We start from the raw sequence: 21,802 nt of genomic DNA, 5'->3' as shown, positions 1-21,802 counted from the left end.
AGAAGAATGGTTAGAAACAGACAGCATAGTGGAATTATTGAATTATACCTGGCAAAGGAACCCTAAATTATATATAAAGCTGGAGACGGTTTACTTGTCTAAAAAAGTAATTCCAAAAGTATGCACACACAGAAATTTGGATTTTTCAGCTAGAAAAAAAGCTAGAGCTTTTTGTGTAAGGTCCAAAATATTTTTTTTTTCAAAAGAAATATAAAGCAGGCTGTTTACAGCAAACTTCCAATGAAGTGAAATTTATTTGTATTGTGTTTTGAAAGTGTGTATACGTGCTTGCAAGAATTACATGAGAAAATGAGACTGACATAGAGTACTTGGTGGTTTTTTAATATTGGCAATCTTAAGGACATTTTATTTATTAAACAGTGAGGCAACAATTTTTCTCTGAGAACGTGTCTCCAGGATAAAGTGGAAATCAGAAAATATTTCATGTGCAAATATATCTGAAACTCTTCATGGATGCATTTAACACTTTGAAGTGATGGCAACATCTGGTAACAAGTAGAAACCAGCATCTTATATGCTGTGGCTTCGTGTTACCACTTCATCTGAATTAGTCATTTAAAGGGGGTTTTATATGTCTTCCTAAGAACTGACAAAGTTAATCTTGTACTAGGACAGGGTGGCAAGAAATGCTAAAGCGGCTCTTTTGAAAGTTCCTTTATTCCTTGTGAGGTCAAAAAGTAGTCATTTTAAAGATTGGAAAGTTAAAGCACTGATATCTTGACGGCTAAGTGAGATTTTTCTTTCCTTTTTATTTTTTTGTGTGGCAAGTTGGAGAAAACACTAGACACGTTGAGGGTTCTTTATACTTTCCACTCCATTTTTTTTTCTCTGAAATGTCTTTATTTTCTAGAATTTAGAAAATCATTTCAACTGCCAAATATGATCATGGTTTTGATGCCAGTAGAAGATGTAACCTACCATTTGCTGGGCCAGATTAGCTCTCAGGAATCATCCTATTCTATAGAGTTACCCAATGGGACAAGAGCAAATGCCTTTTATCTTTATTTATTTGGTTTGCATTAAAAAGACAAATGCTAGAAGTTTACTTTTATGTAATAAACCACTATAACAAATGATGGTGAGTTTAATTCCTTTAGGATGCAATGTCATCAAAATACATTTAACAAATATTTGTTGAGTTCCTACTGTGTGCCAGGCATTGTTCTAGACACTACAAATAGATTGCTGAGCAAAACAGATGAAAATCACTGCCCTCACAGAGCTTAATAAATATTAAATATTAAGACAGTAGAGCAATTTTAAATCATTTAGTGCTATCACTCAGCTTTCAAAGACCTTCGCTGAATGAGTTTTGAGAACTTTTGTATATTTTATCTAAAGTTCAAACAGGAAAAAATTGACAATTTTTTCGAAACAGAGGGCAAGAAGCTGGAAGCTGATAACTAAAGTATTTTCTTTTTTGATTCTCACATTTATTTTTCATTTATCAGTTATGCTTAGACTGCTTGAATAACTGAGGAACATTGCTAGCTTAATTTGTTGATTTGTTCTTTAGTATGGGCTTAATTTGTATGGGGTGGGGGGAGTAAAAGGACACGGTTGCCCGGGAAATTAATGTAAAGACATGGCATTTGTAAAAGTAACTCCTGTCATTTAAAGAATTATAGAATATAATTTTAAATTTATTTAATGTTCACCGTGGAAAATTAATGTATTGCTCAGTTATTTTTGTCTATGTGAGTAGTACAAGAGCTGACTCAAAGGAGATGACATGATGGTTCCTGTCCTGAAGTGAAATAAGATGACGGGTTGTGGTGGAAAAATGATGTGGTCATGCCCATATTTGCTCACATCTCTTGTTCGTTTCCTTTTATAGTGGAAAGCCAAGGAGAGTCTCATTTCTTATTTTTTACGTTTCCTTTTTATATTTTCTTTCTCATCCCATTTTTCCTTTTTTCCCTGTAAAATTGCATTATAATGATTTGCGATTCAATTGGCTCAAGTTGTGCTTTGTAATAGCATAAGTAAGTACACCTTAGAGCGGTCATAGTGGAGGCATTATACCCATTTTAGGGAATTAATTCCATATACGGACCCAGTCACTCTGAGCTCCTTGACAGTGTGAAAGGCATGTTTCATAAGTCCTTATATTTCCTGATGCCACCTAGTACAGTGCCTTTTGCAGAGTGAATGCTCAAGCAGTATTTGTCTATTGAATGAAAAGGAGCCAGGAATTTTGGTTTTGCTTTCCAAAATACCAAATACTTTCATATAAGAATTTTTTCAAACTTAATTTTATGGAAATATTCAAACATAGTAGTAAAATAGCATAATGAACCTCCCAGCTTTAACAAGATTAATATTTGATTTTATTTAATCTTTGTCTCCCCTTTTTTATTTGTTTTAAAATAATCCACATAATTATTTAACCCATAAATAACGTAGCATACTTAGTTTTTAATATTTTAAAATAGTAATATTTTTTTCATTTCATCTGGAGTTTTACTTTCAAACTCATTCTGTGCTTATTTATGCCAGATAAGGAAATTCTTACTGCTTATCACAAGGAAAATCTGATTTACTACATATGAGCTGGATGTTAAGTCACTTTGTAACAAATATATTTTCTTTCTTAATCTTTTATTAAAAAAAAGTATTATTTAAAGTTTCTAAATTACACTGTCATGATAAACTCATGTCTTCTGGACATGAACCTGATTCGGCAAAATGTGCTTTGGAGTAGATAAGCTATAGATTTATCCCCTTAGAACTGATGCTAATGAGGGGCTGGCCGGTTTAGCTCAGTTGAGTGTGGCATTGATAACACCCAGGTCAAGCGTTTGGATCCCTGTACCAGCCAGTCGCCAAAATCAAGAATTGATATTTAACGGCACAGAACCCAAGTTAAAACCTACATAGATAATTTTGATAATTTTTATTCTCGGTTTGAAAATCCTTTTTAAAACCTGCTTATGTTATTTTTGTCTCTAAAATGAGATGGCTTCTCATAACTATTGCTAAACAAAGCACTGGTTCTCAAAAAGTGTGGCACATGGGCCCTTGGGGGTCAAAATTACTTTCATGGGAACACTGAGATGTTATTTGCTTTTTCCCTGTGTTGATGGTTGCACTGATAGTCAAAAGTAATAATGCATAAAATTGCTGGTGCCTTAGCAAGCATCAAGGCGGCAGCACCACAGTGTATTGACCGTCACTGTATTCCTCAACACCATAACCTCCACCTTTAGAAAAAAACCTACAACACGAATTTCATTTGTAATGTCCTTGATGAAGCAGAAAAGAATAATTTTAATAAATCTCAACTCTCGGATATGCGTCTTTTTAATTTTCTGTGTGATGCTATGGAATATACCCCATAAACCATTTTTTCTGAATGTGGATGCATGATGGTTGTCTTGAGGAAAAGTACTTGTGCAATTGAGTTGTGAGCTAAACTAGAGCTACCTTTTTAAAAATAGAAAAGCATTTTTACTTCAAAGATCAAATTAACTGATTATTCAGACCTTCGTATTTGGCAGATAATTTATCAAAAATGAACCAACTGTGCCTGTCACTGCAAGGAAAGTAACTGAGAATATTTGTTGCCAATGATAAAATTAGAGCTTTCAAGCAAAAATGCAAATTTTTAAAAATTTGTATTGGCCACCATGATATCTTTTCAATACTTAGACATTTCTAATGAGATTGAGGGTGTATATAATGAAAGTGATTTGTTTGATATTGTATGATGAAGTGTGTCAGCATTTGGAAAATCTGCATAACTTAGTGAAACAATATTTTTCCAAATGACCACCAGTGCATGATGTTATAAAATCAAGCATGGTAAAAGGCTCATTCAAAGTGCAAGATAGATAAATGAATTTTAATGTAACAGGATATGAAAAAAATCATCGATATGGTAAAGAAGAATATTCATAATTATCTGGAAAGGCTCTTAAAATACTTTTTCCTTTTTCAACAATATAGCTGTGGGAGACCAAATTTTCTTCATATACTGGAACCAACAGCTTGAATGCAGAGGCAGACATGAAAATCCAGCTGTCTTCTATTAAGTTAAAATTAAAGCGATTTACAATATAAACAATGCTGCTCTTCTCACCAAATTTTTTTGAAAATAGTTATTTTTCAGAAAAAAACGTTATTTCTGTTACCATATTAACTTATTATTTTTAAATAAATAAACATCTTTAAAATTTTCCAGTTGTAATTTCTAATATGATACATTGATGGATTTAGCCCACATATCAAAAGCTCTTGAGGGTCCTCAGGTCCTGAGAACAAAAAGTTTAGGAACCGCTGGGTGATTAAGGGTTTTTTTGTTGTTTACCTCCTCCCTATCTCCTCTCCCTTCACTCCTCCCCCGTTCCCTTTCTCTTCCCTTTTTTTGAATGAGAGACCCTCAGGATAGGAAGATGTAGAGCATATGAGTTATTCCTTTGTATGTTTTCATTAGCTATGAACAGGACACAGATGTCTTTTAAATCAGTTCCTTGCCCCATGTGTAGTTCAGTTGACAATATCTGGAGGATTTATAATTAAAATTGTCTTCTATTTATCTTAACCTTTTGTTTTTAATGCATTTGAACAAAGTACATAATTTAATGTACAATAAGACAACCCTATCTTATTTTGAAATTTTGTTACTTTGTTACACAGATAAAGAGCTAATAAATATGATTATCAGGGAGCTATCCCTTGGGATACTGAAATTAAGATTTTTTTTTATTTATTTTTCTCCCCAAATATGTTTTTAAAAAATGATTACATAAACCATGTCTAACTGATTGTTAAACTGACACATCCATGCAACAGGAGGTTTGTATACCTAATGCTGTTCCTAGTATAAATTTCCTCAATTTTCCATTATTGTCAAAAATTACACTAGCAGTTTCCTGCATGTTAATTTGGTGCCTATTTTATGTTAGATCTTTTTGCTTTGATGCTTCACTCATGGTGGGTGTTGTTTGTTTGTTTTGTTTTTATAAGTCACGAAGATAGGTAAAATCCTGCTTCATGAGAGGAAGATAGATCAGTGTTATGGAGGTATGTCATTTAGCACAGTGGGAGAGGCTTCCAAAGTACATGTCACACACTGAACGAGTATACCTAGTAATAGGTGTGGTGGAGAGTGTGACGTTTGGATGAAAGTGGGAAGAGACTTTAAAATAGTATGTCTAGATCTTGTGTTCTAACTAGAATACATTCATACGTAGGTGAAACTCTCATGCAACTTTTTTGGGTGTGACTTTTCCTTCGTGTGTCCACAGGTGCATGTGTGTAAACTTTTAACTTTACGGGTTTGTTTGTAACAAGTAAGAGAGAAAGTGAGAGAGAGCACGTTTGGTTTCTGTTGGCTTTCCTTAGCATTCATCATGATGAATTTGGAATGAAACGTAAAAGTTGTTTTCATTCTGTGACCTGCTTGTAAAAATGTAAAATTTATTACACAACCCTTGCCACACCATCTTCTATTCTCAAACCACTTGTCATTACCCTTAGTAAAAACAGAGTGTGTTCACACACAGAGTTACACACATACATACATAAACATGAGCACACTCCCCCCACCCTCTGCATACCCACACATACCTCAGATAGTGAGTGAGATGGAAGTTTACACAATGGGACACAGACTAAAACTGGTTGAACTATTGATGTGGTAGAACTCTCTTTTAGGAAATGTCCTACTTAGCATTTACTAAGTAGAAGATGTGCATTTTTGAAAGAACTTTGACTACGATGTTTTGCCGTTGAGATAAATTTTATTAAGTTATGGTGAATAGACTTTAAAATCAGCAACTTGGTGTTGATGGATTTAACTCTGATCAAAGATTAGCCTTTGAGTTTGGAGAGCTGGAGAGCATACACATTCTAGATGACCAAGAAAGGAGAGATCAAAGAAACAGTTTTTAAGTAGCACTGTTCTAACAACCAGTAAAACTTGTTGCATAGGAGAAAGTCATCTTCTAAAGTCGAGCGTTATATGTTTAAAACATTAATTTCTTCAGTTATAATGCTACGTATCTGAAAAGGTTAGTTAGTTATGTGTGGGACAGACCCAACTAAGTGGTTTGAGTTGACAGGTGTGGCTGAAGAAAAGGTAAAGTGGGGAAAACCCAACTTTTCTGGTCTAACACCGTAAGAAGATGGACAGTTGCCTGTGCCCCAATTTTCTCTGTCTGGGAAACGAATGACAATTCATATGTCATTCATATATTCTTCCTTCCAATTAGCTCAAAGTGCTTGGTAGTTACTTATTATCTCCTGTATTCCCTGACATGCCACAGGCAGATGGTGCTATGCTTGTTTTACAAATGGAGAAATTGAAACTTGGAAAATTTGAAGAGGCTTCATTCACATAGTGAGTCAGCAGCAAAGACAGATGGAAAAACATGTCCTCTTGCTCCTGCTGTTATATTCCTTCTCTTCTGGATTGTGTTGCCATTTGATATTTCACTTAGTTTTGGTGGTTGGTGAAATAAATTAAAGCACTTCTACTAAGGAGTTAAAATTTAATCCACTGTCTGCTAATGGTGGTTAGTGATGAGGACAGGAGAACACTGTCTGCCTCATTATGGGGACTGTCCAGTGAGGGTTCCTTTTCACAAGTGAACGCACTGTAAGTCGCCTACTTAGGCTGAGAACACATTATTTTATCACGAAATGCTTCACTGTGTTTTTTATGACTGCACTTGTAAAGGACCAGACTATCTATTATCTCCCTTTCTTTGATTCTCATGAGGTAGATAGAGCAGATAATATTATGCATGTTTTATCCAAGGCAAATTAAAATATCTGCCACTTACTGAGCACTTTGCTGGTCCCAGATGCTCTTAGGCACTTATATTCCCATTGAATCTTCATAGCAACCTTGTGAAGTATGTGGAATTAACTCCATTGTTACAGATATGAACCCGGGGCTCAGAGAAAATAAGTAATTTGTTTAAGGTCTCATAGACTTCAATTCAAGTCTGTCAGACTCCTAAGACCCTGATGCTTCCATTGTGCTCCATATCCTCTCAAATTATTAACTTGACCTATGTCAGTATAGAAATGCTCTCCTGAGCCTAGCCCAGTACTCCTATTGATTTTCTGTTCTCTCCCATAAGGGGCACTCACAACTAACCAGTTGCTTAATTTAGCAACTCACTGATTAGATTGCTAGAATGGTTAAAAAGCAGATTTTAATAAGAAGAGCAATTATCACATATCTAATGCTTACCATGTGCCAGGCTGTAATTTAAATTTATTACACATATTCAATCAATTAAGCCTCACAACAATGTATAAAGCAGTTACTGTTATGGTTACTATTATCATCATCCCCAGATAAGAAAACAAAGGCAGAAAAGTTTAAGCAATTTACCCAAGGATTCACACAGCTAATAAATTGTGTGTGGAGTCGGGATTTGAACCCAGTCTGGCTCCAGAGCTCTTAACGATTATGCAGTACTGCCTCTCAATAGAAAATTATTCAGTTCAGCAAGCATTGGCTTAGTTCCTATGTGCTATGCCAGCAGAAAATACAGTTCCTATATTAAAGAGCTTACATTTTCAACAGAAAACAAAATGTATGTGCTTGAAATAAATGCTATAACGCCTAACATATGGAGTGTAAATGTTGTGTATAGCTTGAAGTGAATAATAGAAAATATAAGTGGTCTGAGACAGTTCATTTGCCTTTCTAAGTAATGTACTTGACTGTGGATGAGTGATTTGGGCACAAGGGAGAAGCCGTTCCATGTGTTCTAAAATAAGCAGGTTACTTGGCTACTGTTCAAACTCTAAATAGGTATATGGGTTGTAGTGATTTGACCTAAACCAACTTTACATTCCCTTGAGTGCTTGCATAGTTTTAGTGGAGCAGAAATGAAAAAATAAACTTTTCTCTAAATATTGTGTTTAAGTTAGAATTTATTAAATCTTTGGCAAAATACTGTGAGGCCAACAGGAAGGGGATTCGTAAGTGTTATATCATCCTTTTGTCAGGGTGTTCTCTTTTTCTAGCAGGAAGTGTTGTGACTTGCTCTCTAAAGTTGCAATTGTAAGAAGAATGTTGGGTTTCCAGATTGCCGTTCTGGGCGTGGGAGAAGGTTCTTTCTACTAGTGCTGTGAGAAAGGAAAGAAACAGGTTTGCTCTCATCGCAGAAGGGTAACTATTTTAATATTATTTCATTAGGCTCTAACTTTTAGATTACTGAATATTTAAGCAGAAGTTTATTTTTAAAAGCCTGAAATTTCTATTGTTTATTTGGGTTGTTAGACATTTGAAGTCACTCTCTAAATATTATTTATTCAAGTAGAATCAAATTTGTTTTAAGAGAAATTTTTGAAGTTTAGAATCTAACCTGTTCTGTGTAAATTCTTTTTTTTTCCCCTCTCTTTATTTTGGGAATGACTTAGGAACTTTAGCTTTTTTAAAAAATTGGTTTTGAAACCCTAATTATATAGCCATATTTATTAAGTTATATGACCTTAAGCTTAAATGACAGAAATTATTTTCTATATCTTGCTGGGGAGGGGGGAAGGATTTCAGATGCCTTTGATGCCTGTTACATGGTTTTGCAAAAGTCTATGAAATAGAAGTTAAGGTAGCTGTCATGATTAGATTGGTATTCTACTCATACAAAATGACTTATGTCAAGCAGTTGTCCTAGTGTTTATAATTCACAAAATACATGAAAATCACTGGGGATAAAATTTTGGTGGTGTTATTGTAACATGGCAGTGATAGTGATTTCCAGTGCTCATAGATTCACCAGGGTTTTCCATCACATGGTGATCATGTAAGCTTTATTTCTTCATATTTCTGGCAAAGGGAAGTATAGCTAATTATATAGTAAATCCCGACTCTGAGTTGAGTCACCTCTCAGATTGGTTGTACTTAGTATGTCCATGTAAAACAAAAGAATCCAATTTTTTCAATTAACAAGTACCATATTTGAGAGCATATAATCAAGGTATATAACACAGCAGGAGGCACTTTCAGTGGAGACTAGATAAGCTTTTTGCTTATCTCGAAGTATAAGCTGAAATTGTGTATACAGTGATTTCTGAGTTGTAGTTCATATGTTACAGTATTTTTGTTTTGAGTTGAAGCATGCTAACTAGTCTGATCTTGCCTACACCCCTGAAAGTTGCCCTGGGCTTCGCTCAAACATATGTTAATTTTCATAGGAAAAAAGATTGGAAATACCCCTCAGGTGTGAAGGTTAATTAATTTCATTAACAGCAGATTTATTTTTCCATAAATGATTCACATTTTGGGGGGAAGGTATAAAAGTTTATTTAGCAAATACAGAAGAGATTAAACCTTTTAAAACGGGAGTGTGCTATTTCATCCAAGAAGTTAATACACCTTAACTTTGTAAAGATTGGGGAAGGAGGGGTGTCTTTGGGTTTGATACAGGGCTCTTTACCACAGGAAAAGGGGCTTATAGATCATAATTAAGATTGCATTAGATATCTACAACTTTCTTATCTGGCAAACATTTAAGGAATGTCTTCAAACTGCCTAAATCAAATTGAATGTTTCTGTTATTTGAAAAGTTATTTATTCACTTGTATTTAAATAGCCATTGCTTTTAGATCTTATCTTTGTTTATTAAGTACAAAATTGGAAAATTTTACTTAAAATGGAGGTATTCGATATTCCTCCAGGAAATGACACAGGATTGGGCACCCTTTGGGGTTTAAGTGACTCACAGACATTGGTACTGGGAAAAAAAAAAAAAAAGATCAATTAGAATCTAACTTATGCTTGATTCTAGCACAGAATAGAGTTATTTCCAGAAAACAAAAATGAACTCATTTCTTAATAGCTATATAGAGGTGAAATCACGGGTGTCTGGGGTTTGTTTTAATTCAGGGAAAAGAGACAGATAGGAAGGGGAAAGAAGAAAGGACAGGAAGAGAGAATAGATGAAGTAATTGTAGGAAAATCCTGATATATATAAAATCTGTGATGGCTCTCTGGGCGTTTGTTGTACTATTTTCCCTTTTGTATATATTGAAAATGTTCATAATAATAAATTCAAGTATAGACTTAGTTTGGGGCAATTCATATTTATTTCTAAATGTTAACTGTTATCCAGAAATTACGGGCCTGTCAAAACATGATCTAGTTAGAGTGCAGCCTTGTAACACCAAGGGCACAGGTTCAGATCTCCGTACCAGTCAACTGCAAAAAAAAAATGAAAGTAAAAAAAATAAAGCACTGCAAATTTAAGTGAGAATTTAAAGAAAAAATGATGTATATTACTGTAAAGATGAAATGTGCTGCTTCAATGCCAAAATTGTGAAAAGTAAAAACTATTTCTGAAAAGACCTGTCTCTGTTTGACTTTCAGCTGAATTCAAAGCACAGGTTGCAAACATCTTAAAGAGTTTTGTAGTATCTTCAACTATTAAACAAGAGTAGATAGTTAAAGCATGATAACAAGCCAGTTGCATGTGGAGAATGCGGGAACGTTATTATGTCTTGAGTATTTTGTCCTCAGCTTTCTGTAACAGAGTATGTGTTTTTAAAACCACATGAGATAACTATATGGCCAGCATGATGTGTAGGTCTGCTCACTTTCCCTACTCACCTCCGTCAAAGTTTATTTATTCAACAAACACTTAGTAGGTGCTTGTTGTGAACCAAGATATGAAGTCAGATAAGATAACAGCCCCGATTTCGAGGAGCTCAGAAACTAGTGGAAGAGACACAGGAGGAAGTAGCTGGTCATCACACTGAAAAGAGCTATAGAAATATGGGGAAGGGGAGTAACAGGTTAGCAACTATGACCCTATGCTGCATCTCCTTTAAAACAATACAATCAGAAAGTTTGAGGTGGTTTAATTGGTTGTGGATATTAGAGCAGTAGGAAGAGGACTAAGATAGCTTAGTTTAACTCCATGCATGACTTTGCACATAATGACCATCTCTGCTCCCCTTCTCTTCTGAGTAAACCTTAATAAGTGTCCTGGGCATCTGCAGGAGTTGTTGGAGCAGCCTACACACAGGAGAGAGCGATCTCTTCTTCGCATTAAACAGTAGACTGTTGTTTAACTGTCCTTAAATGTTTGGGTTACATTCGAGGCAAAATTGCAGTTATAGGTCGGCAGCTACTTGAGGTTGGTTAAAGGGTAAAGTTAGCCTTCAGTCATAGAGCTTTCCAAAGTTCATTTCTCAATTGATTTGGAATGCAAAACATATTTTGTCATGGAAATAGCAGGTAATGTTTTTCAGGTTACTCCACAAATGTCCCTGAAATCTTAAAGTGTGTTATCTGACATATGTTTTTGTGTTCATATTATTTTAATCTAAATGGATTTTAGAAGCATAGTTGCTAAATATATCCAGATTTATGTTCCATCAGCCAGTTACTTTATTCTTTAGTTCCTAATACTGTACAAACTAATCAGGATATATAACAACACCTCATGAGAAAATGCTGTCAGTTTTATTGGAGTATCTAAAGATGTCCTCTGTTCAGTTTTACAATTTGCAGCTGAAATATTAAGTAGAATTACCAGAAAATCTAGGCCTGAAAACTAATCTTGCTAAGTAAAGCCTGCTGTACGTGTTGAATATTGCTTTCATAGAAGTTTGCTCTCCACATTGACTATGACAAGCCATGTTTAATAATGCTGATTTACTGGAATTAATGAACAGTAAAACCCTCCATCACTTCTTCCTTCTGCTTTAATCTTTCCTAAACTTTCAGGACTAGGAAACTGTCACACTTGTGTGGGGGTATTTAGGGTTTGACTCCCTTGTTTTGACGTTCAGAGCAACAAATCATTACATGAGAATGATGCATATCGCCTCTTAAGCTACCACCGGTACTCCTTTACCGAGATTCCATGAATGTTTTCTAAGAGGGAGCAAACAAAACTTCGAGCCACTTGCTCCGTGAGAAAAATCCTGTGAGAAAAAAAAAAATACCAACATAAAAAGTAAATCACATAGGTATACTTGAGTGTTTGGTTATGTTTATGTTATGACTAAGTTATTAGTACTAATACAATAGGTGTGGTTTTTCACCATAGCATTTAAGAGACTGAAATTTAGCAATGTTAGGTACAGTGAAAGAGAACCATGTCATATATAGGAATGAATGTGCCACAAGAGAAGGTAAGCATTTATGTGCTCATTTTCAAAGAGTATGGCCTGTTTTACAGTTAATGACAATTTAATAACAATGTTTTGAAGAAAAAACTTATAGAACTCTGCATAGTCTTTACTGAACCTGTAGTCTATATTCTGCATGCTTTACACAATTACAGTTTGGGTTATTTCAGTTCAAGATTTAGGTGAATCCCTTTTCCTTTAAGTGATGAAAACAAGTTAGTATTATCTAGAAGGGTCACTGTCTACATTTTCTGACAACCATTCTTATTTTTCAGTATCATGACCACATTTTTTAAGGAGCATTTCAAATTATCTTCCATAGACTGTACTAGGCGTGGGGCTTCTCTATGCAAAGCAGTGTGCAGCCTGTTTTGTTTTTGTTTTTCTAGTAAGAGTAGTTAATGATCTTTCCTCACACGCATCCTTTTAATTTTACATTTGCTGCACAGCTCTGTGTCTTGGGTAAAGTCACTTAACTACTCCAGGCACTTGTTTCTTCCATAATACAATTTAGGAAATGAAGTTATGGAACCCAACAGACTTCTCAGCTTTCAAATTCTCATTTCTGTGATCACTAGATACTGGGCATGCTGAGAATTATTACTACCCTTGAAGCATTGCAGTCAGTTGAAATATGTTTTAAGCCATGCCTGTGTATCCAGAATCAAGCAAGGTATTGTGAGAGTGTGCGAGAGAAAGATGAAGTTTACACTCTGTTCTCCAGAAACAAATAATCTTGAACTATGGCTTGCAGAGTAAGGAATTAGGCAAGTAGTTGTGTGAAAGAAGGGCTTTCTTTCATTGAGGAAGATTATTCTCTGTGACCAAGGTTGAGGATTTATGTGGAGGAGGCAGATGAGCTGAATCAACTAGGAGGGTGGATGTCCCAGCTAGAGTGTCCTCACATCCACTTTATATAACTATAGGAGGAAGTCTATAATTAAATGGCTATGTTTTGTGGCAAGATTCTAAATTCTGTGGGAGTTGAAGAGAAAGGTCAGTGGGAGATGGAGTCATTAGGAAACATGCTTTGGGAGAGGAAGAGGCTTCTGCTGAACCTTGCAGGGTGAGTAGAATTTGGATAGGGATAGAAAAAAATAAAGAAGAGAGCATTATAAGTGTGAGAAGTACATACAGAGAGAGGAAGTTTTTAGTAGGAGAGAGGGAAAGAGGAAGAAGGCAGGATAAAACAAAAGGTACCAGTGCAGGAGTCCTCAGGACGTGTTGGGGAGGATAGTTGTGGTCAAAAAGCTTGCTGTGAGTGTTGTTGAAAGGTAAAGCTGGTTAGGTGTGACTAGTAGGACCACTCTAGAGGACCTGGAATATCAGGAAGAGATTAGACAGTCCATTTAGGCATAGGCAATTATAGCTTCCTGAAAGGGGACTGACATGATCAAATGGTTGTGGGTACTAGTTGTGGGCCATTCTTGATTCAAAAGATAATTATGGGGAATGCACTGTGTTCATGCATTATACTAAGTGCTATGGGGAATACAGACATGAGGAAACATATTTTCTATCAAATAAGTTTACAGTCTTGTTGGGGAAGTAAATTCATTCAATAAGCCATTCTTGATGAGGCTATATAGGATAATGGTTGAGAATACTGACTTAGGTGTCAGACAGGCCTAGATGTGAGACCTGATCTGCCTCTCTCTAGCTGTGTGACTTTGGGCAAGTTACTCAACTTCTCTAAGCCTGTTTGCCGTTCTGTAAATTGTGAATAAGGTTATTGCCTGATTTACAGAGTTTTTCTGAGAACTTACATAATGTATATAATGTATATAACTGTTAGTTGCTATGATACACACATACAATGATTTGGTATTATATTATTTTAATTATTATTATTACCTACTCTGAGCAGACACTGTGGTGGGGCTGGGAATTTGAGGATGAATGGGATATGATCCCTTCCATCAAAGAGCTTTGTGTAATAGTATTAAATGCTAACCTTGTAGTGACTATATTTCCCTAATCGAAAAATGGTCCATATGGTCTGACAGTGAAACAAGATATTTAAAATTGGCGGTGTCTGAGAGAATCCCGGACTGGCTGTAATGAAAGAAAACATAGTTCTGTGAGAATACTGAGAAGAAACAAATTTTATCTCAGGTGAGGACGATCTGAGGAGACTTCCTGAAAGATGCTTTTGTAGAGTAGAGAGGAAATGGGTGAAGAGCATTCCACTAGAGAGAACCACAGAAGAAAAGGCATGGAAGTGGGAAAATTGTCGCCTGTATGGGGAACAGGGAAACTTTAGGATTCAAGGGTGCGGTGCGTGTAATGGAAAGTGACGTTGGAAAGATAGGTGGGTATCAACTCAGAAAAGTGTAGGGACTTGAATACCGTGCTAAAAAGTTGGGGCTTTCTTTTGTGCGGAATGTTTCATAAGATCTACTCTTCAGGAAGTTAGCACTGTAAGGTTTACATTGGAAGGAGACAAGACTGCCAACAAATCAGGTAAAAGGCTTTTGGAACAAGCCACACATGGGGTTATAAACGGATATGATGGAAGAATCCCAGAGATTACAAAGGAATATTCCAGAGGGCTTAGCGATTGACTGGACCTCCCTTTGTTCCCTGTGGCCAAACTGCAGTCTCAAAGGTATACACCTGGAGATTAAGGAAAGCGGGGAAGTTGAAAATGAGACTTTGTTTGGCAGGACAGAAAGTTGGTGTGGGGGTGGGGGGAATAATGTGGCAATGAGTTCAGTTGTAGACACTTTGATTTTCCTGACTTGAATCCCCCTCTCTGACTTTCCTTCTCCCTTGGCCACTTCTAAGTTGGACCCTGAACTTTTGCTCCAGTTGTGTCTGTCACTAACCCTAGACACAATGCTCCAACCACGCTGTCTTTCTCCAGCTCCAGATTTCATCTTCTCTTTTGGGCTCTGTGCCTAGAATTCTTTTACCGGTGATGTCTATCTGAGAAATTCCTACCCGTGCTCTAAGACAAAGGTCAAAAGTCACCTTCTCAGAAAACTTTTCCTGACACCCACCGCTCAGTATGTATGACTACAATAGCCTGATAGCCCTAATATTATGTCATTGTTTTTCCATCTCTTTCCCCCATTAGAAAGTAATCTCTTCCAGAGAGAAGGGGATTTGAGGTCCTAACTGTCTATATCTGCAGCACTCAGCATAGTGCCTGGTGCATGCTAAGCCGTCAGTTAAGGCTTGATGAATATAAAAGTAAATGAGGGTGACTGCAGTGGACATTCATGTTGAAATCATCTAAAGTCATTAGGAAACATGGGACTGGAGCTTGAGTAGTCATAGTAAGAGTAGACGACCTTTAGCCCAGAGAGTGTTGCACGCCCATCTAACCTGGAGACTAGTGCTGTTGACTCACCTAACTAGGGAGGAGGCAGGGTGGCAGTTTCTGTTGGTACAAGTAGGTATGCAAAGTGTAGGTGTTCCAAAGCACTGCCTGTTTTGGATGGAGGAAGGTGACAACGCCCCTTTTTTCTTGACCACTTTTGAATTGTTCACACACAATGGTGGCCACATTGTTTTTTTTCATTTATAGTGAAATAACGTATTCTTCCATGTTTCATCCACCCATTTTTGCATTCTTTGTGATATGAGCTTAAGTATGTGTTGCCCAATCTCTGATATAAGTAATCAGCTTCTCTTTCCCAATTCTAGTGACCTGGCATACTAGTGGCTGGAATAAAGTCTAAGGTGAATATCCCTCATTTTTATCTTTTAGTTGCCTTTTAATTTCAAGGAAGAAAAAAATGATGTTCATAATCAAAGTTGATTATCCACAGTAGAGTTTCCCAATGTACTTCTCTTTCCTCCTTACCCACATGGTACTGAGGGACACAGATTAGTAAGTACATTCAGTCGGCTGCATTCCTGCCGTGAGTGCCTTAGGAGATGAAAACAGGTACCCCTCCTCTTCTCCCTCAAATACCTTTCAGAATCTGAGGAATAGTTTCAGGTAGTTATAGGTACACCTTTCTCAGCAAAGAGTTGTGTTCAGGGTTTATGTATAGTTAAATGAGCCGGTGGAGTTGTTTCATAATTGCTGTATTGTTAGTCAAACTCTGTAATTAGGGATGACTTCATAGCATAAGATTCTTCTACGGGTGACGCCCTGAATTCATACCCAGTTGTACACCATATCCTTTTATGAAAAAAACAAACAAACAAGGTTTTGTTTGCTTTTGTTTTATTCCTTTATTTGAAAATCTGTTTTCCTGTGTCTCAGATGTTTGGGCAGAGAGGGCTTGCTTTTTTTTTTCTGTTTTCCCTTGACAGAGCAGGCAGGCATAGGAGCTCGGGAGGAGACAATTTGGGACAGATCAAAGTATTTAGCAGATGAGAGAATTCAGAAAAATGTAGAGCCCTGGGAGGTTTTATTTTCAATTAGTATTTCATTTACTGCATTTATTATTATTATTATTTTTTATTATTATTATTATTATTATTTTCCTTTTTGTCTTTTTCCGTGTCCGGCAACGGATCGCAACCCTCAGTGTCGCCCCCGTACCGGACCAGGACCGGCAACGGGATCACAACCCTCGGTGTTGCTCCCACGCCTCGCTCAGCCAGTGAGCGGGAACCAGTCTATACGTGGGATCCGAACCCTTGGCGGGAGCGCCGCCACACTCCCAAGTGGCGCACTATAGCACTGCGCCACCGGGCCGGCCCCCATTTACTGCATTTAAATGGAGGAAAAATGTACTTCTCGTTCTTTGAATATCAGTTCTCTCTCTTTCTCTTTCTCTCTCATGTCATGTAAATAAAGTTCACTTTTGAGGGAAGACAGACTGGGGAAAAGGACATATTTCAAAGTCAGCCATCTTTTTGCTTCTCAATCACATATTGTGAAATTGGAGTTAAATTTTTATTCAGCAAGTAATACTTTTTAGCTCTTCACCTTTTATTTTTCTTTGCTTGTGAAAAAAAAAATCTAAGTTAGGAGAAATATAACAATATTGACAAGCTGTTAGCTATTTTGAAAATGGTCCTGAAAATATTTTAAGTAAAATGTGTATTTTTTTGTTTAGTATGTCTTATCCGCTCTTCAAGTTAGAAACTGGCTTTATGAAGGAGCGAAATTGAGTCATGGGTAAAAAGTGGCTGACAGGTTTTCTTTAGACCCATCCTCCTTAAATTACTTTGACTAAAGGCTTATAATTTTTTATATATGGGGGAGACCTATTATACTCTGTAGCCAGTAATTACAGGGAAGATGAGATAACTTTTCATGTATCCCATTGAAAAGGCTTTTAGTAGAACTAATGCCTTATATTTATATAGCCTCTCACAATTATTTAGGCGTTCATTTATTATGCATTTTCTTTCATTAAGGACTTGAAGTTGCTGTATAACACTTTATAGTTTACAATGTACCTTCACATATGCCATCTTTAATCTTCATGAGGACCCGGGGGAAGTAGGTATTATTATCACTCTTTTCAAATGAGGAAACTGAGGCTCAGAGAGATTAAACTTGCTCATGGACCCACTGTTAGGAAATAGCAGACCTAAGTCAGTAACTGGTGTCTTCTGATTCCACATCCAACGGTCTTTCCATTAGAACATTCTAATGGAAAACAGAATAGTTCTGGGTTCTTGGGTGAGGAACAGCAGCTTGGTACAGGTTCTCTGAATTAAATGAAGTATCTGTAGGGCACCAATGATGTCAAATCTTCTATATTGCTTTGTGAGTCCATCTGGGATGTTTTAGTGGCTTTGAGACAAAAAGGCCCTATAGTACAATGAATGCCCCATAGAACTCCTGTCATTTTAATTTGTAAGATTTAAATTTTTTTAAATCTGCAGTCATTTTTAAGTTATTTGATATGATGATTTCTCCCAAACATCAAGTACCTATGAGTAATCTCACCACGCTAAGGCTGGGTCTGGAGCTCACAGACCCCTCAAGCCCATTCACAGACTGAGTCACAAACCCTTCACACGTCAGGCTGGGTCCCCAGACCCCTCACATGCAGGTCTATGAGCTAGGTAACCAGTACACAGGTTCTTGGAGAGCATGTAACCAGTAAACAGGTAGGTTGGAGAGCATGGCTGTGCACAGCGGACGCCCGAGGCACTCTCCAGCCAAGGTGGTGGTGCTGTGCATGCGCACTAACTCTACACACACACACACACACACAATTTGCTTACAAAGAATGCACTGCATCACCCCCAACCGGATGGGCAGGCGAGGGGGCCTGATTAAATTATCCTATTTTCCCAACAAGTCTTAATGACAAACCTTTTTTTTATTATTATTCATAGTAGGGAAAAAATTTACATTAAACAACTTTATTTTTAGCTTCAAATGGCAAATTTAAAAACTATGATTCTTATCTACTAGAGCATATATTGTGAGCCTTTCAAACTTGACTTTGTATTTAATTTCAGCTCAGGTACTTCAAAGTAGCATTTCTTTATTTTACTTCCAAATAACTATCAGTTAATGAATATGGGTTTATTTAAATGAAAGAATCCTACATTAAACTGTTTTGTTATCCTGAGCCAACCTTGCCTGGAAATGATGTTTTGGGGATATGTGCATGTTCCAATTCTTCTTTTTATTTTTATTCAGGTGTGCCTCTAATGTCTCCTACAGATGAAAAATACGAGGTTCAGTTGTAAAAAAAAAAAGTCACTTTGGCTTTATTAAGACAATTAGATGGGAATAAAACATTAGAAAATCATTTTAAGCTTTTATTAAGACAATTAGACAGGAACAATAAATTTAAAAACTTGAAAGTATATATATATATATGTGTGTGTGTGTATATGTATATGTATATGTATATTTTTAATGCATTGGATTAATTTTTTTGGAGTAAACTGGTGCCCTAAAATCATTTTTAGAAGATCAAAAGGATTTCCTAATTTGTAGAAGGGACAAAGAACCTGGCCTCGCTGAGAAGCAATTAATAATCCTTAACATCTCCAAAGTCTTTTCCTTTCCAAAAAGCAGATACTGTATTTGCACCTTTGATTGCAGCCACCAATTCACATATTATAATTATTTACATGTTTGTCTCCCCAGATTGTAAATTCCTTGAAGACAGCAACTAGGCATATAACAGATGCCTAAAGTATTGCTAAAATGGTGTGAGGATAGAGGTGTGTGTTGAGAGGTGGGGACAGTCATCTCGGGGAAGGAAATGAAAGAAGGGGAAAGATTCCTACCCTATTCATCCCGCTCCTTGCAGAGGGGAGAAATAGGAGAGAAGGATTTAGTCAGAACCTACCTGCCTGGTCAGCAGGGATAAGACATAGGTGGTGGGGAGTGGTTTATGTCCAGAACCATCTTATCTAATGTTCTCTTTTGTATAGAAGTGATGTGTTAGCATGAGAATATAATCAACTCTGTGGTCTTTTTGTGTGTTTGGGTTTTTTTATTCACACACTTTGTTATTACTGACTTATAAACTGCCCAAACTGGAAAGAACCTTTAGAGATAGAGAGGCCACATGTTTTAGATTTTCTAAGATAATCTCACTTTCAAACTTTCTGCACCATTATTCCACATGATATAATTCATGGAGACAGGTAACAATTTTGATTTGAAAACATGATTGTTTAAAATATGTATAAAGAAAGTTGGAATAAATCCTATATAGTATTTCTGTAATCAGCAGTGTGGAACATCATGTCACTGAATTATAGAATAATTTTAGAATTATCATCAGTAGGTTACAGCTTAACTTACAAAAACTTTCTTTTTGTTCTTATTCTTTATTTTCTTATTTTTTTTTTTTTTATATTTTGGTGGCTGGCCAGCCAGCCCTCTTTTGTTCTTAATCTTTAAAATGCTTAACTTTACATTTAACAAAAGATCTTTCTTTACCTTGATAGATCCTGAGACTACTTCAAAAAGTGTTTTTACCCAGCCTGTCTACTGAGAAGTTGTCCATCTTTAGTTGCATTTTAATATCATAGGTAAGAAAAGTTTATGGACAAGTTCTGTTTTATGTATTTTTAAATGTCTGGTTTTATTTAATTTTTTAAAATACAGTAATTATATATGCATTATGGTGAAAACTTAGCTCGTAGTATCATATGGTCATTTAAAAACTTCCCTAGGATTTGAGAAACCTGAGTTTGAATTGCAGTTCCATGGTCCCACTGGTCCTATGTCATCTAATAAGAAAAAAAGGGGATAAGAATATTTACCTCATAGGGCCATTGTGAGGGTTCAGGGAATTGACATGCATATGAATTTATCTAATGTAGTGCTTGGTGCATAGTTGCTGAATAAATGAATTTTATTAAAGTACTATTTTATAGAGCGCCTTTCTATATGCTTAGAACTGTGAAAAATTCTAGAAATAACAACTATACTGTGAAAAAGACAGTCGTGGCCCAGCTCTCTAAAGAATCCCCCCACAGCCTGAAGTCCCTCACTTCTCTATATAGAATATTATGCTTATTGGCAGGAAAAAAAATGAGTTGGCAAGTAGTTTGCTGCCTTTTAATAAAACGTCTGTAAGATCTCAAAATTGTATTTTGTATAGTTTGTGAAATTTAACATGTAGAATACTTTTCTGCAAAGGCAACATGTTTAGATCAGTGAAAGTATACTGTATGATACTATAATTATGGAAACATCATTATACATATTTACCCAGAGAATGTACACCACCAAGAGTGAACTCTAATGTAAACTATGAACTCTGGGTAATAATGATGTGTCAGTGTAGGGTCATCCATTGTAACAAATGTTCCTCTCTTGTGGTGGATGTTGTTGGGGGAGGTTGGAGGGGGAGGGGCAGGAGGTATATGAAAACTCTATGTACGTTCTGCTTACTTCTGCTATGAACCTAAAACTGATCTAAAAATAAAGTGTATTTAAAAAAACAAAAGAGAGAAAAAAACCCAAAGCCAAAAAAAAAAAGGCAACATATAATCATTTTCTTTTTCCTTTGTCCAAAAATTGTTAATAGGTTTGTATTTGGAGATTATCCATTGTGATACAAGCCTCCTTTCTGTATTGCAGGGATCAGCATTTCTGAAAAAGTTCAGATTGTAAGTACTGTATGTCAAAAGGCAAAATCAAGAATATTATGATATTATTAATAATAAGGATATATATTTTTACAAATATTTATTGAAAAAATTCAAAATATAGTAACTGAGTACAATTTTTAGTAACACAGGTCTGCTGAGAGGAATGAAATTCTTCTTTTTTCTGGGATAATATTTCGCTTAATTGGGATTCAAAGTTAATGTGCCCTATCATCAAAATTGGCTATAAAATTTCTTCTGTAAAAACAATATTTAGCTTGGGGCCATACAAAAGTAAGCGGTGATCCAGATTTGGTCCACAGGCTGTACTTGGTTTGCCAACCCCTGCTCTGTTGGTTAAAGAGATCAAATAGGGCCAAACTGGAAACGGTACCAACTCAGATAATATAAAAAGTTACGTGCATAAGAATGTGTGTATTAACACACGCTTATGTGTATTTCTACATCAAAATCAAATATAATTTAATTGATTCCTCTTCATCCCTCCTTTAATGGGAGTGATTGATAGGTGTCAGTATGTGATTTGAAAATCAGTGTTTTTGCAGTGAATAATGTTAAAGTGACTTAGAGGAAAATGATATTTTACATGAATCATTGGTCAAATAATTTTGACCTTTAGTTTTGGTACATATAACAGAGAATTTCTTTTTTTTTTTTTTTTTTTTTTTGTCTTTTT

The 21,802-nt window shown here is 36.0% G+C and overlaps 1 protein-coding gene across 4 annotated transcripts in view; it reads left to right on the top strand.

The window, feature by feature from the left end:
* Positions 1–21,802, top strand: part of PLS3 (plastin 3) — a 74,648-nt gene that overhangs the window by 18,598 nt on the left and 34,248 nt on the right. For 2 of the 4 annotated variants that reach the window (XM_008578658.1, XM_008578655.1), the window contains exons 2-3: positions 19,957–20,040; positions 21,098–21,126. The gene's annotated coding sequence lies outside the window, so the exon portion shown is untranslated. Of the gene's footprint in view, positions 1–8,100; positions 8,156–19,956; positions 20,041–21,097; positions 21,127–21,802 lie in introns of those variants that run through there. The other 2 variants (XM_008578656.1, XM_008578657.1) reach the window with 2 other exon arrangements.

The sequence above is a fragment of the Galeopterus variegatus genome, unplaced genomic scaffold (assembly GCF_000696425.1).
Source record: "Galeopterus variegatus unplaced genomic scaffold, G_variegatus-3.0.2 Scaffold1735, whole genome shotgun sequence".
Classification (NCBI taxonomy): domain Eukaryota; kingdom Metazoa; phylum Chordata; class Mammalia; order Dermoptera; family Cynocephalidae; genus Galeopterus; species Galeopterus variegatus.
This window is presented reverse-complemented; position numbering and strand designations above follow the sequence as displayed.